This window comes from Musca autumnalis, unplaced genomic scaffold (assembly GCF_047663935.1).
Source record: "Musca autumnalis isolate F117 unplaced genomic scaffold, ASM4766393v1 scaffold_5, whole genome shotgun sequence".
NCBI classification, from domain to species: Eukaryota; Metazoa; Arthropoda; class Insecta; order Diptera; family Muscidae; genus Musca; species Musca autumnalis.
The window spans coordinates 184,674,795-184,696,609 of record NW_027412088.1 but is presented as its reverse complement, the minus strand read 5'-3'; the positions used below and the strand labels follow the sequence as shown (position 1 = coordinate 184,696,609).

The 21,815-nt window shown below is 31.1% G+C and overlaps 1 protein-coding gene and 1 pseudogene across 4 annotated transcripts in view; both read left to right on the top strand.

The window, feature by feature from the left end:
* The window catches only part of Picot (putative inorganic phosphate cotransporter protein picot), a 149,823-nt gene that overhangs the window by 55,530 nt on the left and 72,478 nt on the right, over positions 1-21,815 (top strand). The gene's annotated exons all lie outside the window — the stretch shown is intronic.
* On the top strand, positions 19,248-20,069 carry LOC141406056 (uncharacterized; annotated as a pseudogene).

Sequence of the window (21,815 nt, the reverse complement as noted above, 5' to 3'; positions counted from 1 at the left end):
ATATATTTAATTCATTATTGATTTCAATCAAAGTCTTTGAACAATAATAGAGAGGTCTTCTTAAAAAATTTTGTCGAAAAAAACTGAACTCAAAATATCGGTATTGGTTCCCTTTAAAGAAATAAACATCGTTTGGGGATTAGAACAAGAAGGACAATTTGTTGTAGCAATTTGATAAACCTTTGAAGTGAGCCCCTTAACTATACTTGTTCCTTAAATAACAAAAAAAAAAAATACTCAAAAATGTTTCTCTTGAAACTCTTATTGAAATTTCTTCCAAAACCCCCCCTCTTCTGCATGAAGTAATGACAACATTTGAAATTAACTTCCGTGTTACTCTAATGCTTTTTTTTTTTGAATAATTTCACTTGGCATAAAAATGTCACAATTTAACGTTTTAAAAATTTCACTTAAAAAAAAACACCACAATTCCACTTTTAAGCGCTAACACGCAAACAACATTGAAATAGTTTATACGTCTATTGTATAATGGAGGAACATCATTCATAAAACAAATATTAGTTGTCAAGTATTGGCACGTAGTATTAGTTTTTCGAGTAAAATTATTTGAGGGGAATATTGGCGTTAATTGTCAATGATTTGTTGGGGATTTTCTTTTACTTAGAATTTAGCTGAATAGCGAATTTTGAAGGCTGAATAGCCTATGGAAGAGCTGAATATAAAAAATAATGATTTTTCTTTGAAAAAGTCAAAAATAATAAAATGCAGCTGAATAGTGATTTTTGAAAGCTGAATAGTTTATGGAAGAGCTGGAAATTTAAAATAATGATTTTTCTTTTTGAAAAATTAAATTTTTTCTTTGCTGAATAAAATGAAACTCAGCTGAATAGTGATCTTTAAAGCTAAATAGTAAATTTTGAATGAAAAATAGTTTAATGAAAAACTAGAAATTTGAAAATAATGTGTTTTCTTTTTGAAAAATGAAAATTTTTTTTGCTGAATATATGAAATTGCAGCTGAATTGTGTTAAAAGTAGCTGGATTTGTTAAAATGAGATCGATTTGGCATGGGCATTGAAATGGGAATATTTTTGTGTTATCAAATTAAAAATTTTCATTGCTGAATATATCAAAACGTAGCTGAATTGGGTTAATAGTAATTTGTCAATGCTGAATGGTTTACTAAGGAGCTGGATATTCAAGATAATGCTTATTAGCTTTGAAAAATTAAAAATTTTCTTTGCTGAATATAATAAAATGTAGCTGAATTGTGTTAAAAGCAGATGAATTTATTAAATTTCGATTGATCTGGAAAAAATATTGAAATTGGGATATTTTTGTGTTATCAAATTAAAAAATGTCATTGCTGAATATATCAAAACGTAGCTGAATTGGGTTAATAGTATTTTGTCAATGCTGAATGGTTTATTAAGGAGCTGGATATTCAAAATAATGCTTATTCGCTTTGAAAAATTAAAAAATTTTCTTAGCTGAATATAATAAAATGTAGCTGAATTGTGTTAAAAGCAGATGAATTTATTAAATTCCGATTGATCTGAAAAATATATTGAAATGGGGATATTTTTGTGTTATTAAATTAAAAAATTTCATTGCTGAATATGCCCAAATTTAGCTGAATTAGGTTAATAGTAATTTGTCAATGCTGAATGGTTTATTAAGGAGCTGGATATTCAAAATAATGCTTATTCGCTTTGAAAAATTAAACATTTTCTTTGCTGAATATAATAAAATGTTGCTGAATTGTGTTAAAAGCAGATGAATTTATTAAATTCCGATTGACGTGAAAAATATATTGAAATGGGGATATTTTTGTGTTATTAAATTAAAAAATTTCATTGCTGAATATATCAAAACGTAGCTGAATTGGGTTAATAGTAATTTGTCAATGCTGAATGGTTTATTAAGGAACTGGAAATTCAAAATAATGCTTATTCGCTTTGAAAATTTAAAATTTTTCTTAGCTGAATATAATAAAATGTAGCTGAATTGTGTTAAAAGCAGATGAATTTATTAAATTCCGATTGATCTGAAAAAGATATTGAAATGGGGTTATTTTTGTGTTATTAAATTAAAAATTTGCTTTGCTGAATATACCTAAATGTAGCTGAATAGTGATTTGTGTCAGCAGAATAGTATATTAAGTAGCTGAATATTCAATATAATATAGCTGGATATTTAAAATAATGTTTATTCGCTTTGAAAAATGAAAAATTTTCTTTGCTGAATATAATAAAATGTAGCTGAATTGTACTATAAGCTGCTGAATGTGTTAAATTGGAAGTGATTTGCCATAGACATTGATGTAGGGATACTTTTGTGTTATCAAATTAAAAAATGCGTTTGCTGAATATACCAAAATTTAGCTGAATAGTGATATTTGAAAGCTGAATTGTTTATTGAAGAGCTGGATATTAAAAATAGTTATTTTTTGCTTTAAAAAATTGCAATTTTTCTTTGCTGAATATAAATAAAATATAGCTGAATTGTTTTATAAACAGCTGAATTTCTTAAGACATAGCAGAATAGCGTTGAAATCAGCTGAATTGATTAAATTTAGATTCATTTGGTAAAGGTATTGAAATAGCGATATTTTTGTGCTATAAAATTAAAAATTCTCATTGCTGAAGATAACAAAATGTAAATGAATAGTCAATTTTGAAAGTTGAATAGTTTATTGAAGAGCTGGAAATTAAAAATAATGATTTTTCTTTTTGAAAAATTAAAACTTTTCTTTGCTGAATATATTAAAATTTAGCTGAATAGCGTTAAAAGTAGCAGAATTGGATAAATTGAGATCGATTTGGTATGGGCATTGAAATAGTAATATTTTTATTTTATAAAATTGTATTTATTTCTTTGCTGAATACAATAAAATGTAGCTGAAATGGATTGAAATATGTTGAATTTAATATTTCGAGGATTATTAAGCATTATTATGTAGAATTGACATTATAAAATTAAAAATTTTATTTGCTGAATATACGAAAATGTAGCTGAATAGGCTAAATAAGAACAATGTGACATTTTTGTGTTATACAAAATACATATTTGTCTTTGCTGAATATAAGAACACACTTTTTGTTTTAAAAAATTTAAAAAAATATATAATGAAATGCAGCTGAATTATGTTAAAGGCAGCCGAATCTATTAAATGGGAATTGATTTTACATGTGTATTGAGATTAGGATATTTTTTTATAAAAATCTGTTTTTGATGTCTTTGCTGAATGTACCAATATGTAGCTGAATTGTGTTAAGAGCATCTGAATTTATTTAATTCAGAGGGATTTGTCAAAACTTTTGAGAATGTGATTTTTTATGCTGTAAAATTTAAAAGTTTCTTTACTGAATACAATAAAATGTAGCTGAATTGGATTAATATGTGCTGAATTTAATATTTTGAGGATTATTGGGTAATAATACTAAGAAAGTGTCAATTCTAAGTGATAAACTTAAAAATCTTTTTTGCTGAATTCAATAAAATGTAGCTGAATTGGTTTAAAATATGCTGAATTTTATATTTTATTTTATATATTGTAGCTGAATATGATTTTTGTATCTGAATATATCTTATATTATGAAAATAATTACACAATTTTAAATTATATTGAAATTCTTAAATATGAAAATAATTACTAAATTTTTAAACTATATTGAAAGATATTCTTAGCGGAATATGATTTTTTGTAGCTGAATTGAATTAAAATTCTATTAGATGCGTAATTAAGTGTAAATATATAAATTATCCTCGGCTGAATAAGATTTTTTTGCAGCTGAATATGCTTCTTTGTAGCTGAATTGATCTTATATTCTATAAAATATGAAAATAATGATCTAAATTTAAATTATATTCAAAAATATTCTTAGCTGAATATGATTTTTTGTAGCTGAATTAAGCTAAAATTCTATAAAATGTGAATATAATTATAAATATATAAAATATCCTCTGCTGAATAAGATTTATTGTAGCTGAATTGATATTTTTCGATAAAATATGAAGTAAATGGCACAATTTCAAATTATATTGAAAAAAATAATCTTTGCTTTGTATGATTTTTTGTAGCTGAATTGACCTAACATTTTATAAAATGTGAAAATGGTTCAAAAATAGTTCAACAAAAATAAATGTCTTAAATGACATAGCTGAATTCTAATTTTATCTCGTAAAAGTAAATGTTTATAAAATGATTTATCAAACGGCATAACATTTACTTAGCTAAATTGATTAAAAACCAGCTGAATTGAATATTTGAATATTTTTTTCCATGCTGAATAAAATTTTCAGTAGCTAAATTATGTTGACCAAATACAAAATGAAACAATGAACTTAGCTGAATTGAATTTATAGTAGCTGAATAGCAATTTTAAGCCATAAAATTAGTACTGCACAGTTTATTTCCTTTTGTACGGCAAAATTTCTTTTGCTGAATTGAATAAAAACTAGCTGAATTGAATATTTTATGTTCATTTTAATTTTTTTCTTTGCTGAATATAAATCTCAACAGCTGAATTGTGATATTATAAGATTTTATCTTTACATTTTACGAAAAATCGTTAAACAAAAAAAAATGCCTATAAAAACCTTAGCTGAATTGTGTTTCGAATAGCTAAATTACAATTTTAACTGTTAAAATAAAAAGTTTATAGCATATTTTATCGAATGACGTAAAATTTCTTTAGCTGAATTGATTAAAAACTAGCTGAATTGAATATTTTAATATTCTTATTGCTTTTTTTCTGTTCTTCCTTAGTACTGCACAGTTTATTTTCTTTTGTACGGCAAAATTCTTTTGCTGAATTGATTAAAAACTAGCTGAATTGAATATTTTAATTTTAATTTAATTTTTTCTTTGCCGAATATAAATCTCAGCAGCTGAATTGTGATATTATAAGATTTTATCTTTACATATTACGAAAATCGTTAAACAAAAAAAAAATGCCTAAAAAACCTTAGCTGAATTGTGTTTCGAATAACTAAATTACAATTTTAGATGTTAAAATAAAAAGTTTATAACATATTTTATCGGATGACATAAAATTTCTTTAGCTGAATTGATTAAAAACTAGCTGAATTGAATATTTTAATATTCTTATTGCTTTTTTTCTGTTCTTCCTTGCTGAATACAATTTTCAGTAGCTGAATAGTTTTATTAACATATGTTTTGCCATTACAATTTAACAAACAATAGTTAAAATACAAAAAAACCTTAGCTGAATTGCATTTAAAGTAGCTGAATAACAAATTTAAGTCATAAAAATCATACAACACAACAAATTTGATTCTATGGCATAACATCTCCCCAGCTGAGTTGATCATAACTTGAAAAAAATTCAACATTTCATTTCATCAACATGCTTTTTTGGTATTCTTTTGTTTGCTGAATTCTGTAATTTTCCATTAAGATTGTCCACTTTTTCCATTTAATTGATTGTGTATTCAGCTCAATTTCGTTTGTTTGCATAATTTCGTTGATTTATTGCGATTGCAACATCTTTAAAAGATTGTATTTCCTGAATTGCTGCACTTTGGCATACTTCTACTTCTGATAATATAATAGCGGACAGAGATCACATACGGCAATCAGCGTTACCCAACAAGCTTTGTTCATTTGCTCACATTGTATTTAAGCTATACTTTTACGGTGGTTTTTTTTCTTTCTTTTCGGTTTTTTATTGGTCATTATTTGCTAAATGACACTAAAAATTTAGTAGCTCTTACAAATTGTCATTCTTACATTACAAAGAATGCGGAATTACAATATGCTTTGTGTCCGGCAATGTCACCAATTTAGTAGTTACAACTAGTAGCTGTAAAACACGAAAAGGGAACCCCCAGCTTAAAATATTTTGTTGAGATGATTACTTTAAAACCCAGCTGAATTGTAGCTAAATTCCACAAACTGCAACAACAATTGTGGTATTTAAAAATATGGCTTAATTATATGCACTCAACAATATTCAAGTATAATTGTTGTTGTTATTTATTTTATTTAATTCAGACATTAATGATGCTCTTTGTTCAATTTCAAATATAAATAGAACAACGAATACAATTACCTCAGGTGGAGGTGGTGGTGAAAGAGGAGCTGTTAAGTCTAGAATTAAAATTGTTTTGTAATGTAACACACAATTGTTGAATTTATTTGTCTTCTTTTGTTTGCCATATTTCTTATATGCTAATTTTCAGCATTTGCTGAAAAAAATTTAATTAGTACATTTAAATTTTTTGTGGCTGAATTGACCTTAAATTTCGTTAATATGTGAAAATGTTTAACTAATTTTAATTTTCTTGAAAGATATCCTTAGCTGAAAAAGATTTTTTGTGGCTGAATTGACTGTAAACTTGATATGTAAAAATACTTATAAATGCTCAATTTTATTACAAAATATCCTTAGCTGAATAAGATTTATTGTAGCTGAATGTGACTTTTTGTATCTGAATTGACCTTAAACTCAATAATAAGTGCAAATAGTTATAAAATTTTCAATTTTATTACAAAATATCCTTTGCTGAATACGATTTAAAGTAGCTGAATATGAGTTTTTGTAGCTGAATATAATTATTTGTAGTTCCATTGACTTTAAATTCGATAGTATGTGAAAATAATTATAACATTTTAAATTTAATTGGAAATATCCAAAGTCGAATAAAATTTACATTAGCTGAATATGACTTTATTCAGCTGAATACGATTTAAAGTTGCTGAACTGACCAAAAATTTGTTAATATGTTAAAATAATTATAAAAATTAATTTTATAGAAAGATGTCCCTAGCTGAATACGATTTTTTTGTAGCTGAATTGACTTTAAACTTGATAATATGTAAAAATACTTATAAATGCTCAATTTTATTACAAAATATCCTTAGCTGAATAAGATTTGTTGTAGGTGAATGTGACTTTTTGTATCTAAATTGACCTTAAACTCTATAATAAGTGCAAATAGCTATAAAATGTTCAATTTTGTTACAAAATATCCTTTGCTGAATAAGATTTAAAGTAGCTAAATATGATTTTTTGTAGCTGAATATAATTATTTGTAGTTGCATTGACTTTAAATTCGATAGTATGTGAAAATAATTATAACATTTCAAATTTTATTAGAAAATATCCATAACTGAATAAAATTTGCATTAGCTGAATATGGCTTTATTCAGCTGAATAAAATTTAAAGTTGCTGAATTGACCAAAAATTGGTTAATATGTTAAAATAATTATAACATTTTATAATTCATTAAAAATTGTCTTAGCTGAATACGATTTAATGTAGCTGAATAGGTTATAATTAATTCATTTTTTTATTGTAGCCGAATTGAACTTAAATTAGATAATATGTGAAAATAATTAGAAAATTTTATAATTTATTGAAATATATCCTTAGCTGAATAAGGTTTTTGGTGTCTGAATATGATTTTATGTTGCTAAATTGATCTTAAAATCAATAAAATAGAAAAATAATTATGAATTTTTTTAATTTCGTTACAAAATATCCTTAGCTGAATAAGATTTTTTGTAGCTGAATTGATCTTAAACTCGATAATATGTGAAAAGAATTTTTAAATGTTAAATTTTGGTAAAAATATAAATAAATATTCTATAAAACGTGATAATTAATATAAAAATATATAATATCATTAGCTGAATACTATTTTCTTTAGCTGAATTGAACTTAAAGTCGATAATATGTGAAAATAGTTACAAAATTTTTTATTTTGTTGAAAAATATTCATAGCTGAATAAGATTTATTGTAGCTGAATATAACTTTTTGTAGCTGAATAACATTCCATGTTGGCGAATTTATAAATTACCGATAATATGTGAAAGTAGTTACAAAATTTTTAATTTTATTGAAAAATATTCATAGCTGAATAAGAATTATTGTAGCTGAATATGACTTTTTGTAGCTGAATAACAGTCTTTGTTGCCGAATGTATAAATTATTGAATAATATCCTTGGCTGAATATGATTTTTGTTGCTGAATTTACTTTAAATTACATAATTATACATTTAATAATTTATTGAAAAATATCCTTAAATTCTATAAAATGTAAAAAATAATTATACATTTCAAAAAAATTAAAAAAAAATCCTTAGCTGAATATGCTTTTCTGTAGCTGAATTGACTTTAAATTTGTTAATATGTGAAAAAAAATTATGAAATTGTAGAATTTATTGAAAAAATACTTGGCTGAATAGGATTTATTGGGGTTGAGTACGATTTTTAGTTGCTGAATATGATTGTTCTGTAGCTGAATTGATATTAAACTCGATAAAATGTGAAAATAATTATAAAATTTTGTTGTAAAATATACTTGGCTGAATTAGATTAAAAGTAGCTAAATAGGTAATAATTCATCGATGCATATTTTATTGTAGCTGAATTGATCTTAAATTCGTTCATATATGAAGATTATTAAAAATTTGTATTTTATTGAAAAATATTCTTAACCGAATAAGATTTTTTGTAGCTGAATATGATTTCTTCTTAGCTGAATATGATTTTTGAAGTAAAATATCAAATAAATTCAATAATTTTTTAAATAGTTATAAAATTGTTGTATTTTATTCAAAACTAACCTTAGTAAAAATAATTCTGAAATTTTACTATTTATGAAAAAAAATTCTTAGCTGAAAAGGTTTATTGCGGCTGAAAATTTTTGATAAAAAATATACTTAGCTGAACAAGATTGAAAGTAGCTGAGGTAATAATTCATCCCTTCTTTTTTATTGAATCTGAATTGATCTTAAATTCGTTAATATATGATTATTTATAAAAATTGTATTTTTTTTTTTTGTTTTTGAAAAATCTTAGCTGAATAAAATTTTTTCCAGCTGAATATGATTTTTTAGAGCTGAATATGATTTGTGAAGCAAAATATCACTTAAATTCAATAATTTTTAATTTGCTGAATACGAATTTTTGTTGCTGAATTGGATTATCGTGTGGCTAAATGCCATTACTCAACATTTCTTAAAAAAATATTAAAACCAAAATTTCTATATAAGCTAAATTCCCCGTTGAGTCAGCCTTAATTTCATAAAAAATCATTTTTCTTGGTTTTCTTAAAGTCTTTCCTTAGCTGAATTGAATTTCAAATAGCTGAATATACGTAATTTTGGTTTTAATGTAAACAACATTCCCTTAACTTAATAAAAAATCACTTTTTATCAAACACCCGCTTCATAATTGATCTCTTAACGAGATCATAAATAAAGTTCCCCCCAAAGAAAAATCCCCCAGAAATGTTATTTCAATATTCATTTGAAGTATCTGTAACTATTTAATATTCCGCACATGTTTTTCCAAAAAGCTTTAAACGTAAACAAGGTTAATAGACAACACAGCGTCAAAACATTGCCATCCAGTGAATTGAACTTGCGTTTTATTTGACAACAAATATCTGTTGGCCACCGTAGCAGCAGTGAGAGCAATATTGTTGAAGGAAAAATAATTCCCCAAAAATACTATATTAATAAACAAATTAAAGTTCAATGTTTTCGTTATTAATATTTGTTTAAAAAAGAATTAAAAAAAAACTGTGTGATTTTTATTTGTCACGCACCACAGCTCCAGTTGTCTACACTTGCTTGTTCTACTGTTCCAAATTGGAATTTGTTTGTATGTTTTTAGCATAATAAATAACTTCCGTTAATTTAATTTTCCATTTATGTTATTTTGTTTTTTCAAAACAATTACGAAAGAAGGTTGCTTATGTGCTAGGCTAGTAGCCCGAGTTCCTCTCACACACACCAAAAAGTAGGTTGAATTTTAAATTGTTTTGAATTATTTTTTTATTTTTCATCTGAGATTTTTTTGTAAGTTTTAAGGAGGTGGATAAGAAATTCTGGCACAAATGTTTTAAAATTTCATTAACAATGAAAATGAAAACCTCAATTCAGCTGGGAAATTTTTAATTCTACAATATTGAACATTATTTTTAAGAAAAAGTTCTAACGCTCTCCCCAAAAGTTCACTTAGTAAGTCCCCCCTTAAGCTCAATGCTGTTGACTGCTATTGGTTCACGCCTATTAGTTCACAATGGATTTCTGGTGATCCTTATGTAGCCTGCCAGACCCTTTACTGGTGTCGATCACAGCATAACAAAGTTCGTCCATGTACTTCCTATTAACTACCATTGCTTAGGTGAATGTTTCCTCAGTCCTCTACCTTCTCTGGAAGTTTATGGATTTTCTTTCGGAATCCACAGCATTTTCAAAAGATTCGGTGGTCGGTCCCAACCTCTTCATATCCCGCTGCACACACTGCTCCAATGTTGGAAATGTGACTATTTTTAGGCTACCCTTGATTTGGAAGATACCATCCATACTGAGATTTTTCCTTTTATATCTGTAGATTTTAAATAGACCACAACTCCTGAATATCGTTTACCTTATCACAGACAAACATCTGCGGTCTAAGTTGAACAATCTTTATCCAACTCAAAACATTTGCGGAATCGTTATGATAAAATACTCCGCCATGCTCTATCTTCGAACTCTCTCTAAATTTTGGCGTTAGTTAGATGACCCATTTTTATAGACTTGAGCTCTTCACATATTCTCGGCACAAACTCTAACCAACTTTTGTCTTAGATTGACTAACAATGAGGATGCACACACGGCTAAAACTCTCCTTTATATCGCAGATCTTAAATGGACCACATAGATCCATATGCTCTCATTGAAGCATCAGAAACCCCTATCAGTTTCACTCTTTCTGGTTCACTGCAACTCATGTCACAATTCACTTTTATTGACTTGAGCTTTTCACGTATACTTGCTCCTCTGTACAAACTTTACCCAATTTTTGTTTTTAGTCTGACTAAAAATACGGCTCCGATCTTGGAAGTGTGACTTGTTTTTCTGGGTGCTACTCTTGATTTGGAAGATACCAGCCATACTGAAATTTTTCCTTTTATTTCTGTAGATCTTAAATAGGCCACATAGATCCATATGCTCTCATTGAAGCTTCACGAAACCCAACAGCTTCACTGTTGACAATTCACTTTCATAGGCTCGAGCTCTTCACGTATCCTCCATAAGCGTAACCTTTTTGGAAGATACCAGCCGTACTGATATTTTTCCTTTTATGTATGTAGATCTTAAAAACGCCAAATAGATCCATATGCTCTCACTGAAGCTTCACGAAACCCAACAGCTTCACTGTTTATGTTTCTCTTGATTTGGATGATCCCAACCATACTTAGATTTTTACTTTTATATCTGTAGATTTTAAATAGACCACAACTCCCGGTTTGTATATCGTTTACCTTATTACAGACAAACATCTGCAGTCTAAGTGGAACAATCTTTATCCAACTCAAAACAATTGCGGAATTGCTATGGTAAAATACTCCGTCATGCTCTATTTTCGAACTCTCTCTAAATTTTGGCATTACTTAGTTGACGCACTTTTATAGACTTGAGCTCTTTGCATATTCTCGGCACAAACTCTACGCAACTTTTGTCTTAGATCGCCTAACAATTAAGATGCACACACGGCTAAAATCTTGGAAGCGTGACTATTTTTGTTGAAGCTACCCTTGATTTGGAAGATACCAACCTTACTGAGATTTTTTCCTTTATATCGCTGATCTTAAATGGACCACATAGATCCATATGCTCTCATTGAAGCATCAGAAACCCCTATCAGTTTCACTCTTTCTGGTTCACTGCAACTCATGTCACAATTCACTTTTATTGACTTGAGCTTTTCACGTATACTTGCTCCTCTGTACAAACTTTACCCAATTTTTGTTTTTAGTCTGACTAAAAATACGGCTCCGATCTTGGAAGTGTGACTTGTTTTTCTTGGTGCTACTCTTGATTTGGAAGATACCAGCCATACTGAAATTTTTCCTTTTATTTCTGTAGATCTTAAATAGACAACATAGATCCATATGCTCTCATTGAAGCTTCACGAAACCCAACAGCTTCACTGTTGACAATTCACTTTCATAGGCTCGAGCTCTTCACGTATCCTCCATAAGCGTAACCTTTTTGGAAGATACCAGCCGTACTGATATTTTTCCTTTTATGTATGTAGATCTTAAAAACGCCAAATAGATCCATATGCTCTCACTGAAGCTTCACGAAACCCAACAGCTTCACTGTTTATGTTTCTCTTGATTTGGATTATCCCAACCATACTTAGATTTTTACTTTTATATCTGTAGATTTTAAATAGACCACAACTCCCGGTTTGTATATCGTTTACCTTATTACAGACAAACATCTGCAGTCTAAGTGGAACAATCTTTATCCAACTCAAAACATTTGCGGAATTGCTATGGTAAAATACTCCGTCATGCTCTATTTTCGAACTCTCTGTAAATTTTGGCATTACTTAGTTGACGCACTTTTATAGACTTGAGCTCTTTGCATATTCTCGGCACAAACTCTACGCAACTTTTGTCTTAGATCGCCTAACAATTAAGATGCACACACGGCTAAAATCTTGGAAGCGTGACTATTTTTGTTGAAGCTACCCTTGATTTGGAAGATACCAACCTTACTGAGATTTTTCCTTTTTATCCGTAGATCTTAAATATTCCACATAGATCCATATGCTCTCATTGACACATCAAAAAACCATATCAGTTTCACTCTTTCTGGTTCACTGCAACTCATGTCACAATTCACTTTTATTGACTTGAGCTTTTCACGTTTACTTGCTCCTCTGTACAGACTCTACCCAATTTTTGACTAACAATACGGCTCAAATCTTGTAAGCGTGACTATTTTTCTTAGTGCTACTCTTGATTTGGAAGATACCAGCCATACTGCAATTTTTTCCTTTTATTTCTGTAGATCTTAAATAGACCACCTAGATCCATATGCTCCCATTGAAGCTTCAGGAAACCCAACAGCTTCACTGTTTCTGGTTCATTGTGAAAATTCACTTTCATAGACTCAAGATCTTCACGCATCCTCCATAAACGTATCTTTTTTGTTCGTGCTACTCTTGATTTGGAAGATACCATCCGTACTGAGATTTTTCCTTTTATGTCTGTAGATCTTGAAACATCATAAACCCTTCACCCACTCTTTCTGATTCACTGCAACTCATGTGACAATTCCCTTTTAAAGACTCGACTTCTTCACGTATCCTCGATACAAGCTGTAAAAAAATTGTCTCATTAGTTGGACTAACAATACGGCTCCAATTTTGGAAATGAGACTATTTTTTGTTGGTGCTACTTTGTTTTGGAAGATACCAACCCTTCTAATATTTTCCCCTTATATCTGTAGATCTTAAATATACCGCCAATATGCTTCACTGTTTCTGGTTCACTGCAACTCATGTGCAAATTCACTTTCATAGACTCACCTTCTTCACGTATACTCCATAAGCGTAACTTTTTTGTTCGTGCAATTCTTGATTTGGAAGATACCAGCCGTGCTGTGATTTTTCCTTTTACCTCTGTAGATATTAAAAAGCCCACTTAGATCAATATGCTCTTATTGAAACATCAGAAAACCCCTCACCCACTCTTTCTGATTCACTGCAACTCATGCGACAATTCACTTTTAAAGACTCGACTCACGTATCCTCGATACAAGCTCTAAAAATATTTTCTCATTAGTTTGACTAACAATACGGCTCCAATGTTGGAAGTGTGACTCTTTTTGTTAGAGCTACTTTGTTTTGGAAGATACCAACCTGATATTTTTCTCATATTTTTCCCTTTATATCTGTAGATCTTAAATATACCACATATATGCTTCACTGTTTCTGGTTCACTGCAACTCATGTGATAATTCACTTTTATAGACTCACCTTCTTCACGTAACTTTTTTGTTCGTGCAACTGTTGATTTGGAGGATACCATCCGTACTGAGATTTTTCCTTTTATGTCTGTAGATCTTAAAAAGACCACATAGATCTGTATGCTCTCAGCTTAAGCTTAATGAATCCCAACAGCTTCACTGTTTCTGTTTCCCTGCAACTCATGTGACTATTTACTTTTACAGACTCGAGCTTTTCTAGCTCCTTCCGTATCCTCGCTCTTCGGAATAAACTCTCCCCAACTTTTGTCATTAAGACGACTAACAATACTGCTGCACACACAACTCCCCTTGTGGAGGCGTGACTATTTTTCTTGATGGCACAAATGATATCCGAGGTGTATATATTGACCACAGCTCTCCACTTATTAGTTTCACTCTTTCTGGTTAACTGCAACTCATGTTGCGATTCACTTTTAAGGTTCTAAGCTCTTCTAGGTCTTTTCGTATCCTCGCTTATATGGACCAAATATCCTTGGGAACGTTGTCATTGCAGTCTATCTTTTGTTTCCATAAAGCCTGAAACAAAAACTTTGGAGTCACTAGGCCTGGACCTACAAATCCTAAAGGATCGAAAAATTTATGATAGTTTCTTCTTTGAGCTCACTGCAAATTTCATTGGATGATCAAAATTAATTTACATCAGGAGGCAGTAGTATACCACAATTTTCCGGTGTCGCTTTAAGAAATTCAGGATTAATAATATCTAAACCTGGACACTTGCGGCGTATGAGACATTCTATTGCTTTCACAATTTCCATCACAGATAGGCACAAATGATTGAGATGTCATCTCTAATAATATGTAATTCGCAGAGACATGCTGAATGACATGTTGTATGTGATTCTACAGTTAGAAGTGAGAAGTAGGGGTTGAACCATACTTCCACTTGTTCGTTGGTTGATGTGACTAGTTCGCCATCCTAGTCCCTAGTTTGCTATCGATTCCCAGACTTCTGTTAAGACAGGAAGCAATAGTTTGACACTAATTTCCGGTGACGTTTTAAGACCTTCAGGATGAACATTATCCAATTATGGGGACTTGTCGGTTTCAGGCATTCTACTGCTTTCACAATTTCCATGACAAACGTTTTCTTCACTTTGATTATCATACCTTCCTCTTTAAAATTGCATGTTTAACAACTCTGGCAGTGTAAATGACCCCGACAATGCAATGACAGAATTGTAAAGAAAACGTCAAAAACAATTTATCACGCTTTTAACAATCAGATGTTCGGTTTTATTTCACATAACTATATGATGCGTTGCTTGGTTTTGTGTGATTGTCAGCGACAACATCACAACAAGTTGTACGTGCTGCACTTTTTGCAATATTTTTTTTTCGTGGTTGGTTTATCACCACATGAAATAATAAATCACAACCAAATAAGATGTTCATATCGATAGTATTTCCGAGCAAACTCAGTTATTTCCCTCACCAAAAAACCTAAATTATTATTCAATAGCCATACTCACCAGGCCATAACCCCCGACAAATTTAGCAAACATTTCAAATAACAACAAAATAAATTATCGTTTATGCATACAGAATTAGTGGGAAGAAAGATATGCACAAAAAGTTGTGTGTCTGGCAAAATTCTTAGAATTTGGCAATCGAAATCGTTAAAAACAAAAAATAAATAAATGGATTAATTTAAACGTGTTAGAGATATAGCAATTTTGGAGAAACAACGTTAATTTGTCACAAATCGTGTTGTCATGATTGCAAACATAGCTTAATTGAATATAAGTTTCTCGAGCTAACTGAGGGGGATGTGCAGTTTTTTTGATTACGCGCAACATGACTCAATTCCTTAGTGTGGAGAATTTTTAATTGATGTGTTGATGTTAGGAATAACATTTTCAATTTTGACATTAAATCAGTGCAATTTTATTGTTGAATATAATTTCCTATATAACATTAATAGAGATTGTATTTTGTTGAATACCAAATCAAAAAGCTGAGATGATCTATACAGTTTGTTTTTATTTCGGAGTCGGACAGAATTAGTAATCTGCAAAGGAAAAGATCTTCGTTAAAAGAGCTCAATGGATGTTTTATTTGTTCTTTCTGATTGCAAGGTATAGGTTTAAGAAAAATAGATTTAATAAAACAAGTTCCCTTGGAATCACGGAATGAATAAGAATAACATCAGTCTCGTGTACTTCTTTTCTCGATTTCCTTTAGTTGCTCTTTGTAATGAGACTAGTGTGGCTCTAATCATTTGGTTATCACAACGTTAACTTTAGCTACTTTCTTTATTTTTGGTATTTCCTCTGCTTCACATTACACACAAGCACCCGTAGCCGTCAACCAAATTCTGTATAGTAAAATACTCCTTCAACTGCCATCTTTAAACTCGCCCTAACTTTTGTCATTACGTTAACTAATAATACGGATGCAAACAACTACAATCTTTGAAACGTGACTATCATTATTAGTGCTACCCTTGATTTGGAAGTTATCAACCGTGTTGAGATTTTTTCTTTTATATCTGTAGATTTTAAATTGACCACAGCCTCTGGCCTAGCCTAGCTATATCAATCTTTATATAATTCAAAACAGTTTCTGAATCATCAACTTTCATCTCTAAAATCTCCCTAACTTTTGTCATTAAATCAAATAACAATACGGCTGCACACAAATGCAATCTTGAAAGCCTGAAATTGTGCTAACCTTGGTTTGAATATCTCAACCGTATTGAGATTTACCCTTTTATATCTGTAGATCTTCACTTGTTGTCTAGCTCCATTGAGGCATCAGTTTCACTCTTTTTGGTTCACTGCAACTCGTGTGTCTATTCACCTTTCCAACTGCACACAACCCTTAATCTTGAAAGCGTGGCTATTTTTAATTAATTGAATTAATTTAGCTAACATGACATAAGGAGTTTGTATTGAAAAAGTGGATATTTTTGTTGATGTTGCCCTTGATTTGGAAGATACTAAGCATACCGAAATGTTGTCTTTTATATCTGTAGATCTTAAATAGGCCGCAGCTTCTGGTTTGAATATATTTGCCTTTCTGCAAACACCTGAAGCCTAGCTGGATCAATCTTTATCCAAACCAAAAAAATTGCTGAATTGGTAAAGAAAAATACTCCGTCAACTTCCACCGTTTTTCATTAGGTTAAGCAGCGATACGGCTACAAACACGGCTCCAATCATTTTCCCTTTTATATCTGTAGATATTAAATATACCACTGCTTCTGGTTTAAATATCATTTATCACATTATAGACAAACACCGGTAGGCCTAGCACAGGATCAATCTTTGTTCAATTCCAAACAATTGCTAAATCCCTATAGTACAATACTTCTATCTTTGATTTCTCCCTAACTTTTATCATTAGATCAAATAACAATACGGCTGCACACAAATTCAATCTTGGAAGCGTGTCAATTTTTGTTGTGGCTATCCTTGATTTGGAAAATATCAACCATACCATACCAACCTTTTATATATGTAGATAGACCACACCTGTAGCCTGGCTGAATCAATCTTTATCCCACTCTAAAAATTGTTGATTCGTTCGTTCGCTCTTTCTGGTTCACTGCAACTAATGCGAGAATTCACTTTTATAGACTCGAGTTACTCTGTACAAACTCTAGCCAGCTTTTGTCTTAGTTCGACTAGCAATACGTCTGCACACAACTCCAATCCTGGAATCGTGATTTCTTTTTGTTGGTGCTGCTATTGATTTGGTGAAAACCAACCGTACTGAGGTTTATCCTTTCATATCTGTAGATCTTGAATAGACCACATCGATCCATATGTTCTCATTGAAGCATCAAGTTTCACTGCTTTTTGGTTCACTGCAACTCATGTGACAATTCACTTTTATAGACTCGACCCCTTCACGTTTCCTCGTTTTTCGGTACAAATTCTAGCCAATTTTTGTCTTAGGTTGACTAACAATACGGCTGCCTATACGGCTGCACACAAATTCAATCTTGGAAGCGTGCCAATTTTTATTGGGGCTATCCTTGATTTGGAAGATACCAACCGTAATGAGATTTTTCGTTTTATATATGTGGGTTTTAATTAGACTCATATGTTCTCATTGAAGTATCAGAAAATCCTATCAGTTCCACTATTTCTAGCTCACTGCAACTCATGTGACGATTCACTTTTTCGGACTCATCTAGCTCTTCGAACTCTTTCGCCCAGGCTAATTTTTCCCCTAGATTCGAGAGGAACAAACAATAGTTCCTTCTTTGAACTCGCTGTAAATTTCCTTGAATGATTAGCATTCTTTTTGTTTTCAGCAAAACTATGCTCCAATCCTAGGTCCTGGTTGCCGGGTTTCAGGCATCCTATTGCTTCCACAATTTCCATTACAGTAATATTTGATTCGCAGACAAATGCTGAATGACATATTAGATGCGATTCTATAGTTAGAAGTTCCTTGGGAACTTCGCCATCCCAGTCTATCTTTTGCTTTCTTAGATTCTGAAGATAAATCATTGAGCTTAGGAATCGGAGAGCATCAAACAATTTCGATATCTCACACAACACTGATCGTTTCGAAGTTCTTCTAACTTCCGTGGCCTTGTACTGCATGTTTTCATGAACACCATAAACCTCATACAACCTTTTCAATTTCTATTCAGCACGAAGAGTCAGAACCTTAAAAAAGAAAACAATAAAAATAGTTAACACATTTTAGGTTGACGTAAAAAGCATCATGTCTTTTAAATGAAAATAAAAAATAAAATAAAAATATCTATTCTTTTTAGCAGAACTGCCATGCTTGGCTAATACTAAGTGGGGAGTGTTTGCTAATTGTGCTAAATATTTAAATAAATATATTTAATGAATCACATTCAACAATAATTCCTTTAAAGACCAAAAATTGCATTGTAATGGCTGGCTTATATTTTGTTTATTTACTTTTGGTGATTCTTTCGGCAATTCTGAAAAAAATTCATTAATATTGTTTGCTGGTTATTTTATTTACAAAAAAACATTGTTGACATTTTACGTTGCCATTTTTGAAGATATGTCTCACATTTCACTGGCATTTCATTTTATAAATACGCATTTGTATAACTACCTTTTTGTCGAAAACATGTTACCACCAAACAAAAAAAAAATTGAATATGGCCAAAAACAAAATCCCTAGTATTTGCGAATATTTGTTATTAACTATCGGATGTGATGACGACGGAAAGTTACCGGCATATTATTTTAAAACGTAGAACAAATGACGTTTTAAATATGCAGAAATTTTGTAAACAAATGTTTGTGTTTGTATGTATGTATGTAGTTGAAACTGATGAAGAAACAAGGAAGTCTTAAATTAAAAATAGCGACATTTGTCATACTTTTAGAAATAAATTTACAGGTCATTAGCTCCTAAATAACGGGTGATTTTTTATCTATTATCTTTTTTGGCAACACTGGTTTAAACAGCTGACGCACGTTTCGTGTTTTGTTTCACTGTCAAACATCTTCAGTTTGGTCTATAATTTAACAATGAATCGTCTTATAAACGAACAACGCTTGCAAATTATTGAAATTGGAAAGTTGGCGGAAGATCTACTTTTTTATCGAAAAATTGTGTTCAGCTACGAAGCTCATTTTTGGCTCAATGGGCAGTTAATAAGCTGAATTGTCGATGTTGGGGTAAAGATCAGCCAGAAGCATTGCAAGAGCTAACAATGCATCCAGAAAATTCACAGTTTGGTGCGGTTTATGGGCTGGTGGCATCATTGGACCGTACTCCTTCAAAGATGATGCGAATCGTAATGTAACTGTGAATGGTGAGCGCTACCGTGAGATGATATCCAACTTTTTTTGCCCAAAATGCAAGAGCTTGACTTGCATGACATGTGGTTTCAACAAGGCGGTGCCACATGCCACACAGCACGCGTAACAATGGACTTATTGACTCTTGTGCCATACACTGAAAATAACACATGGAAATATTTTAGCTTTTAGGAGGGAGCGGATGTGAAGGTGCTCCCTTTTTCCCTTCTCACCCATAAGCTCAAAACATTTTCATGAAAATTTTCATTGTCTGGCACAAGACTAAGAGGCGAGTTCGGTAAACATTTAATTTCAATTGGCCGCCTAGATAGTGCGATTTAACGCCTTTAGACTATTTTTTGGAGCTATGTTAAAGCTTATGTCTATACACACATGCCCGCTTCAATTGACGCATTGGAAGACAACATTTTTATTCACGAGATACCGGCCGAAATGTTGGAAAGAGTATGCCAAAATTGGACTAAGCGGATGGACCATTTGAGGCGCAGTCACGGTCAAAATTTGCATGAAATAATCTTCAAACATTAAATTATATGGACCGTGCTATCGATTCAAATACATAAATATGTCATGCATTCTTCTGACATTTCTGGGCGTTTTTTTTTTTTTTTTTGAAAAACTTTCCTATAGTTCTTAAAAAATCACCCGTTAGATAGAACAGGTTTCTCAGCTTGTTATCAAATTAATTTCTTTTCAAATAATCTAATTTTTGTTTATGCTCTGTTCCAGAACCTGCAAGAAGCTACTATTTTTTACTACGATAACATTTTTTCCTTTATGTTATCGGAAAAAAATAGAAAAAATTAGTAGATTCTTGCAGTACTGGAACAGACCATTAATTTAATTGTCAATTGTGTTGCCGAAGAGGAAGTTCCATAAGCTCCAATCATTGGCCTCATTCCCGGCGATTTTTCCATATTCTTATTCTTTCCATTAGAGCGTTCCCTCCTCCAAATCCTGGCTCCGCAAGTTTCTATTTGGCCTGTATTGACGGAAACCGCTTCAGATGTGATTGTATTTCAGTCCCTCCACCAGTTCTATCCTGTCTATAGAATTTAGGGGGATGATGAGTCACCATTGAGGAAATAATTGGGGTTATTCTGAACATAAATTCCCCGTGCTTTTTTTGTCACTTTCTCCCTTCAGTTGATATTTAAATACATATCATTTGAGAATCCATTTGACAGGAAAATTAAACATGTTTCCCTCAACCCTCATCCAATGCCACTATCACACATAGTTTTGGTGTCAAACCAATTAATTTACAGGCCGTATTAATTTAATTCGTTATTTATCCATTCCAAAATATGCACCTACTACATATTTACCTTCACACAAGCCAAGCGTTCATTAGTTTCTCTGCTGATATCTCTCTAGCTCTCCGTTCTTTCGCATTTTTTTTTTTTTTTTGCAAACAAAAACTACTGTTTAATCGAAACATATGACAAATGGAATATTGTGTCAAACTACCTGACGTCTTTGAGCTAATTTGTTTTGTGGCGCCGCCAATAAAAAAAAACATGTTTCAAATACTAGTTTGCTTGATGCTCGCACACTTTTGCTTGCCATTCACGCTGTCACTGTGTCTGTCACATTGCACATCGCCGTTAAATGCAGTTACAAGTTCAACATAATTGCTTACAAACCCCGATTTGTCTGCCAAGTCAGGTTTTTGGCACGTGCTTGCTAACATGTTTAGCGATCTCTAAATAAAATTGTTACTGCATGCATGGCATCGTTTTGAATTTGCATTTTTCTCACTCTCACTATGTGTCGTCGTCTCTCCCTCTTCTGCGACGGCTGCTGTTGGTGTCGTTTGTTAACTATGTTGACTAGACAAAGACAGCTGTTTTGAGGGTGTTGCCAAATGGAAATGAAATTTTGCAGACAATAGCTGTGTCTGGTTTCCCTAAAATTTGTAACAATTTGTACCAATTGTTGCTGGAAGTCGTCTGTTAACACAAAAAACCAACAAAAGAGAGCGATTCGAGAGAGACATTTTGACAGTTCTTTCACGGAGAGCTTGCAAATTCTTGCTGGACAAATTTCTTCTAGCAAGCACTTGCAAGCTCTTCTTCTTCCTGAAAACAATCAATCATCTGTTTTTAATTTATTGTTGATTTATGTTTGTGAAAATTTTATTGTGGAAATAACATAGTCTAATTGTATTGTTTTATGGAGAACAAATTTGTAAAGTGGAAAAATACTTTTTTGTTTAATTTTCTTTTTTATTTTTAATAAAATACAACGTGTTTGCTTCCTTTATTGGCGGAC